This window comes from Triticum aestivum, chromosome 6B, assembly GCF_018294505.1.
Source record: "Triticum aestivum cultivar Chinese Spring chromosome 6B, IWGSC CS RefSeq v2.1, whole genome shotgun sequence".
NCBI classification, from domain to species: domain Eukaryota; kingdom Viridiplantae; phylum Streptophyta; class Magnoliopsida; order Poales; family Poaceae; genus Triticum; species Triticum aestivum.
Window position 1 is genome coordinate 64384634 of NC_057810.1, and position 8109 is coordinate 64392742.

At 39.8% G+C, this 8109-nt stretch overlaps 1 long non-coding RNA gene across 1 annotated transcript; it reads left to right on the plus strand.

Annotated features, from left to right (window-relative positions):
* Nucleotides 1-1450: 1450 nt before the first annotated feature.
* Nucleotides 1451-2609, plus strand: LOC123133493 (uncharacterized). The gene is made up of 3 exons (XR_006465272.1): nucleotides 1451-1756; nucleotides 1840-1915; nucleotides 2310-2609. It is a non-coding gene; the product is annotated as an uncharacterized lncRNA (long non-coding RNA).
* Nucleotides 2610-8109: the final 5500 nt, after the last annotated feature.

Here is an 8109-nt window from a genome sequence, read left to right on the forward strand (position 1 = left end):
CTGTTCAGAGTAACAGTTTGTGAAGGAAGTACCACTTTGGCATGTCCAAATAGTATCCATTTTCTACAGTACTTTCCTATGCCCAAATAACCATCCTCCACCAAATGCTAGCTCAATCCATTCATTATTTTGAGCCGAGCTTCAACATTCGTATTTATGTCCAGTGTGGTGGTTTGCAAAGCAAGTACCACCTAGGGTCCTCCTTTTGAGCTGAAAATTTGTGAAGACGGTCTTCTTAGTAACTGATCATCCTCAGCCAAAACTCACGCCCATTAGCCATGTACATTTCCCGTACCGCTAATCAAACACTTGGCCTCTAATTCATGTTTGAGCATCGATCGGTCTCCTCATGAGAATCTTATGTTGTAATTTTGTTCCTAGCACCTACCTGGGGAGTGCTCAACCCACTAGACATGCCTAGGCTGCCCAGAACACATGGCAATGCCACGGTCACGCGGTGACCACGCGACGGGCATGCGAGTTTACGCGCTCTAGAGTTGGGGCCCTCGGCCACCGCCCAAACCTCGACGTATCACCACCAAACAATGTATTTATGATTAAATAGGTACTTATGTAACTAGAAATGATTTTTGGAAAAAATAAATAGCAAACTATGAGGCAGCTGCAGTTCAAATTTGACCCGTTTCCAACTGAATCGGCGGGAATTTGTCTTTTTCACCAGAGGTGGATCAAAACTTTTGACACCCAACCATTTTATCAATTGTGCCTTAAATATGTCCTAATATTTTATAAAAATGATTTGGTACAATTTTGCAACAAACATATGGTAGGTCCTTCACAAAAAAACCTCATTTCGGGCACTCGAAAAATGGAAAATGAATTTTCCGTGCAAAGAAAATGAAAACTCCCTTTGGCAACATTGTTTGGAATTCCAAGATGCACCCTTGTGCACAATATGAGATCATTTGAACAAACTATGCCATGAATGTGACCATGAGATTGAGCGTTTGGGTTGAAATCCATGAATCTTCACACATGATAGCTCATTTATGAGAACACTTTTCGAATTAGTCAATATTGTTTCACTTGGCTTGTTTCTTGTACTAGGTCTGTCAATTACAACATAAACAAACAAATTGCTTAGCTCTTAACTATGGATACATAGCTAGCTGAACCTGTTCTTTCTTTCTCTCTAAAGAGCTATGACTTACATGGGTCAAGCTGCTGTTTTTCTATGCTCGATGATACTATTGCTGCCTGTATACTGATACATGTGGTGATATTTACCCGAACTGAAGTTGTGAATGTACCATTATTTTCCTGCTCACAAGCATTTGATCTCTACTGGAATATTAGTGTTTTTATGGGAGGAATATCACAATAGTAGTGCATTTTCCTGCTATTTTATGGGAAGCCTCCTCCCATTATCACAATATCACAATACTGTAGCCATTAAAGCTTGTTCATCCAGAAATTTTACATTACATACATTGTGCTATATATAGTGGCCGTTCAAACTTGTTAAACAACCTTCTGTTGTTGTTCCTGTAATCTCTGATTTGTAGCATTGTTGGTTTTGCTCTTTTTTTTGTCTTAAAACTTGATGGGCCAAAGATCCTTTGTTTGTATGTTATCATCACTATGATCTTCAGTTTTCCATACACTGTGATCTTCAGTTTTTCATTGCGTGTTTTTTCTGCAGTTTGCTTGGTGTGTGGACAGGGCCAAAGGACAAGATGCTTCAATCCGGCGAGGACAGAGCCAAATGACCAAAGTTTGTTCATCTGTTGCCAAGGTGACCCCTCTCCTCCTCCTCTCTATTTTTGTTCATTTTCTCATATGATCTGATGCGTGCTCTCTTGCTTGGTGTGTGCGCAGTTTGGTACCATCCCGTGGGGAGGGCCAGGGACAAGCTGCTCCGATCCGGCGAGGATGCCCACCATCTATTGTTAAGGTGATCTCTCTCTCTACATATATATATATATATACATATCCTGTTATGATGATTCTCAGCCCCGCCCCGCCTTTAAGCTATGCATTCAGAAGAAACATTCTATAGTAAAGTATGGGGTTGTTGATTAAACTGCTGCTGTGTTCACTTCAATGAGAAAAAGTGTAGTTAATTCAGGTTGTGAACATTTCTTAGGAGTTATATTAAGACACATACTGTATGAGAAAAACTGCTGCTGTTGTGTTCACTTCAATGAGAAAAACTGCTGCTGTGTTCACTTCAATGAGAAAAACTGCTGCTGTGTTCACTTCAACTGAGTTACTCCTTTTTTGAATGGAATGTTCATAATATATTGTCTCCAGTTTTTCTAATTTTTATCAGCTGATTCATGTAACAGGGCGTCCGTGGAAGGCCCAGTCCTGACTCTCCAGTGAGCCGGCATTTGATCGCTATTGAAGGAGCTACATGTAGAAGAAGAAAATACTTGTAGAGCTTGTAACTGATTCCCATAGTTGTAGAGCTTGTATCAGCTAAGCTTGTATTACATGTAACTTGTAGAACTTGTAAATGCTACAGCTTGTAGGACTTGTCAGTTGTAGAGCTGGTAAATAAGCTTGTATATGCTACAGCTTGTAGGACGTGTCATTTGTAGAGCTTGTATTGAATCTGGCTATTGTTATTTGAAGTATCTTGTGTGTTTTTCCTTGCCAATTTAACTACTAGTTATTTTCTTATTGTCAAACTGAAATATGAAGAATCTGGGCCTAATAGCTAGGACCCACTTATCAGAACCTGACAAGTGGGATCTGTTTGACTAGTGGACCCATTTTATAAAAAAAAACTAAAACTGTTGTACAAAAAGGCCATGACCCATAAAATAAAAAGGCCAAATTGTTGGGCTAGGCCCATGTAGCTAGAGAAAATTAATAGAGAAAATATACAGTAAAAAGGCCGAATTGTTGGGCTCAGCCCATGTAGAAAATCGAATTGGACCGGGCTGAATCTTGTGCCACATCAGCTTGCCACACTGGATGCCTATGTGGCCTGGGGGAGGTTGCTAGTGACCAAAACGCCACAGTAGGAATATTTTGGTCGTAAACGTCTTTGACCATTCCAGAAGAAAGGTCGCTATAGTCAGTTTATGACGGCCAGCTTTTGACCTTCTGTTTTTGGTCACAAAAAGGTCATAAATGGAAATTTGTGACCTTTCAGTGACCAATAGTGGTGGTCACAAGTTGACATATTTCTTGTAGTGGTTTGGATAGTCTTTCTAGCATTTGATCAATAAAAGGTAAAGGGTAATGATCTTTCTTAGTAGCTTTATTTAATTTACGGAAATCAATTACCATCCTATAACTTGTAATAATTCTTTGCGGGATCAATTCATCTTTATCATTAGGAACGACAATAATACCTCCCTTCTTAGGAACACAATGGACAGGACTTACCCAATCACTATCAGCAACGGGATAAATTGTACCTACCTCAAGGAGCTTTAGTATCTCCTTTCTTACCACTTCTTTCATCTTAGGATTTAACCATCGTTGAGGATCTCTAACTGGTTTGGCATCTTTCTCCACTTTTATTTTGTGTTGGCATAGAGTGGGACTAATGCCCTTAAGACCATCCAGAGTATATCCAATAGCAGCACGGTGCTTATTTAGAGTTTTCAATAATCTTTCCTCTTCTTGCTCTGAAAGGTTAGCACTAATAATAATAGGATATATCTTCTTTTCATCAAGATAAGCATATTTAAGATTATTAGGTAAAGGTTTAAGCTCGAACACGGGATCACCCTTGGGTGGAGAGGGATCCCCTAGGATTTCAACAGGTAAGTTGTGTTTCAGAATAGGACCCTGTTGAAGGAATGCTTCATCTATTTCCCTTCTTTCATTCATAAACATATCATTTTCATGGTCTAGCAAATATTGTTCTAACGGATCAGTAGGAGGTCCGACAATAGAAGCAAGGCCAATAATTTCATCCTTACTAGGCAATTCTTTGTCACGGGGTTGTCTACGAAACTTAGCAAAATTAAACTCATGTGACATATCCCCTAAGCCAATTGTAACAACATCCTTTTTGCAATCAGTCCTACCATTAACGGTATTCAAGAAGGGTCTACGAAATATAATGGGACAAAAACTATCTCGTGAGGAACCAAGAACAAGAAAATCAGCAGGGTATTTAACTTTCCCACACAAGACTTCTACATCTCTAACAATCCCAAAAGGCTTAATAGTATCTCTATTGGCAAGCTTAATTGTAACATCGATATCTTCTAACTCAGCGGGTGCAATATCATGCATAATTCCTTTATATAAGGAAAAAGGTATTGCACTAGCACTAGCACCCATATCACATAAGCCATGATAACAATGATCTCCTATTTTAACAGAAATAACAGGCATGCCTACAACAGGTCTATGTATCTTAGCATCTGGTCTAGCAATATTAGTAGTTTCACCACAGAAGTAGATAACATGCCCATCTATATTATCATCCAAGAGATCTTTAACCATAGCAATACTAGGTTCAACTTTAATTTGCTCAGGAGGTGTATATGTTCTAGTATTACTCTTACGAACAATAGTTGAAGCTTTAGCACGATCCTTAATCCTAACAGGGAAAGGTGGTTTCTCAACATAAGTAGTAGGAACAGTAGGATCATTATAAGTGATAGTGTTTTCTTCAACTGTAACAGGTGCAACTACTTTTACTTCAATGGGAGGATTATATTTAAACCACTTCTCCTTAGGGAGATCAACGTGAGCAGCAAAAGATTCACAGAAAGAAGCTACTATCTCAGAGTCAAGTCCATATTTAGCGCTAAATCCACGAAAAGCATTGGTATCCATAAAAGATTTAACACAATCAAACTTAGGTGTTATACCTGACTCCTTACCATCATCGGAACCCCAATCTTCAGAGTTGCGTTTAATTCTTTCCAATAAGTCCCACTTGAATTCAATAGTCTTCAGCATATAAGAACCAGCACAGGAAGTATCAAGCATGGTGCAATCATTGGGAGAAAGCCGAGCATACATTTTTTGAATAAACATTTATCTTGTAAGCTCATGATTGGGGCATGAATATAACATTGACTTAAGCCTCCCCCAAGCTTGAGCGACGCTTTCTCCTTTGCGAGGCCAAAAATTATATATGTAATTATGATCACGATGAACAAGATGCATAGGATAGAACTTCTGGTGAAATTCCAACTTCAATCGTTTATAGTTCCACGATCCCGTATCATCACATAGCCTATACCATGTCAATGCATCTCCCTTCAAAGATAAAGGGAAGACCTTCCTCTTAACAACATCATTGGGAATACCTGCAAGCTTAAATAATCCACAAACTTCATCCACAAAGATAAGGTGTAAATCGGGATGCAATGTTCCATCTCCTGCAAAGGGATTAGCTAGCATTTTCTCTATCATACCCGAAGGAATCTCAAAGTAAACATTTTCAGTAGGTTCAGTAGGTTGAGGAGCAACTCTTTGCTCTACTGGTTGGGGGCGAAGATGCCCCGAACAAGCCCCTCAAAGGATTAGTTTCCATAGTAACAAGTGACAGAAAATTTCAGCACACTATATAAATGTTTCCTTACCAAGTTCCACTCACCAAAGGCGCTTCACTCCCCGGCAACGGCGCCAGAAAAGAGTCATGATGACCCACAAGTATAGGGGATCTATCGTAGTCCTTTCGATAAGTAAGAGTGTCGAACCCAAAGAGGAGCAGAAGGAAATGACAAGTGGTTTTCAGTAAGGTATTCACTGCAAGCACTGAAATTGTAGGTAACAGATAGTTTTGTGATAAGATAATTTGTAATGGTTAACAAGCAATGAAAGTAAATAAAGTGCAGCGAGGTGTCCCAATCCTTTTTGTAGCAAAGTACAAGCCTGGAAAATTTCTTATAATGAGAAAAGCGCTCCCGAGGACACATGGGAATTATCGTCAAGCTAGTTTTCATCACGCTCATATGATTCACGTTCGGTACTTTGATAATTTGAAATGCGGGTGGACCGGTGCTTGGGTACTGCCCTTTCTTGGACAAGCATCCCACTTATGATTAACCCCTATTGCAAGCATCCACAACTACAAAAGAAGTATTAAGGTAAACCTAACCATAGCATGAAACTAGGGTTTAAGCTTCTATCACTCTAGCAACCCATCATCTACTTATTACTTCCCTGCGTTCCTCTAGGCCCAAATAATGGTGAAGTGTCATGTAGTCGACGTTCACATAACACCACTAGAGGAGAGACAAAGATTTTTGGAGCTGTGCATAATAGGTTTCCAATATTTGCTCCTTTTCCAGCCAGAATTCCAGCTGCCGGCATTCTCCCTCTTCATGATAAACCTTGTAAAATAAGATAAAATAGCCATAAGTATTATGACATAACGTGTAATAACATCCCATAATGCCATAAATATCGATATAAAAGCATGATGCAAAATGGACGTATCACCAGCTATGCCCACCTCCCACGGGGCTCACCGAGGATGTTCACCCTCAATAAGGTTCATGACCGCGGCGGCATCCTCCTCCTGCTCACGGTCACCTTCACCAACCCATTTGACGCGCGCGAGCTCCTCGGCCAAGTCTTTTGGTGTGGCTGCGAGGCCATCTTCTTCACCGTCTACAACATCTACACCAACTACGAGAGCATCTTCCCCACTCCAGCCCAGATGCACTCCCTTCCCTACGATGAGGAGGAGGAGGTGTGAATATGAAGACGGTGTTGAAGGGGCGCGCGCGTCCAAAGTGGAAGAAGGAGGTCAAGATGAAGATGTTCAAGTCCGGAGTCAAGCTCGTCATGTTTCGTTTTTCATTTTGTTGCTTTTCTATGTCGTGTCGTGTCGTGTCATGTTTCGTCATGTGTCCGTGAACTATCCGTGAACTTATTATTGTAATGGTACGGTGTGTTGCATCTTATCTAAGTTATTAGGGTTTATTATGTGTGTTAAAAAATGTCTGTGCCCAAACATATCATTTCTTCCCTAAACCAAGTCATGAAGTTCGAGAACTTGTGGTTTTCATTAATAAAAATCGGAGGGGGTGAGAAGCCCTCTGTTTCATTCAAAAAAAATAAGTCATGAACTAACATGCAAATTTATTCCCTTTAAATCCTAAACCAAGTGCCACTCTAACCCTAAACCAAGTGCACTCTAACCAAAATCACGTGGCAGTGCAAACATACGTTTTCAACCTTCCAACCCTCCAAAATTTCAGTGCAAAACAAAGGAAAATCACTCTCACGCGTGTGCAAACATTCACGGTCTCACTATTTTTTTTGACAAATTTCACATTCTCACTATGTATACCTTCCTTCCCTACCCATGTCAAAGTCTTGCCATCTGTCCTAGCGGTTACCAGCGCAGCCCTAAACACCACAAACCCATGCGGTCCTGGGTTCGAGTCCCCAGCCGCACCAATTTTTTGTGCATTTTCCACCCTTCAATTTTTAGACAAATTATTTTTTTCTCGATGTAATGCCCTTAAAAAATGTTCATTTATTTTGGCACCAGGTGTAAACCTCTACCAGAGTTGAAGCACATTTTCCATGACATTTTGGTCCTTGATTTAAATCATGGTGTATTTGAATCGGATTAATTAAATTGCTATTAAATATTTAACAACTCCAAAAAAATTCTAACCTTAATTGTTTGGCTCTGGAATAATTCAATTAGCTTCCACAAAAAGTTTCAGCATTATGATTTACTGCCTAAATTAAATCAGAATAGAAAATAGAAAAACACGCAAGAGAACCCCCCGAATGGGACTAATTGGATGCAGTTGGCCCATTAGTCTAGCCTGCACTTGGCTCTACGCTCTGAATTTGGCCCAAGAGCAACCTTTTTTTGACAGAAAGGCAGAGCAGAGAGCTGCATTTCATTGATCAAAAGTTTCTGAATTCGTCATTTCTTCTCCTTTTTTTCAACATATTTAAATGTTGGTCACTTCTTCTCTTTTTTTCAACATTTAAACAACTTTGACCAACATTTAAACTAGGTGAATTTCTCATACAATTTCAAGATTACAACTCCCTCCATAATTCATGCCTCTCCATACATTTTCAACATTACAACCAGTGCGATTACCATACCTACAAATGCCCAAAAGTATTTGCAAATGGGTATTGGTAGTGCTTGATCTTCAAGCTTCCTAACCTTCTTCTTCAACATCCTAA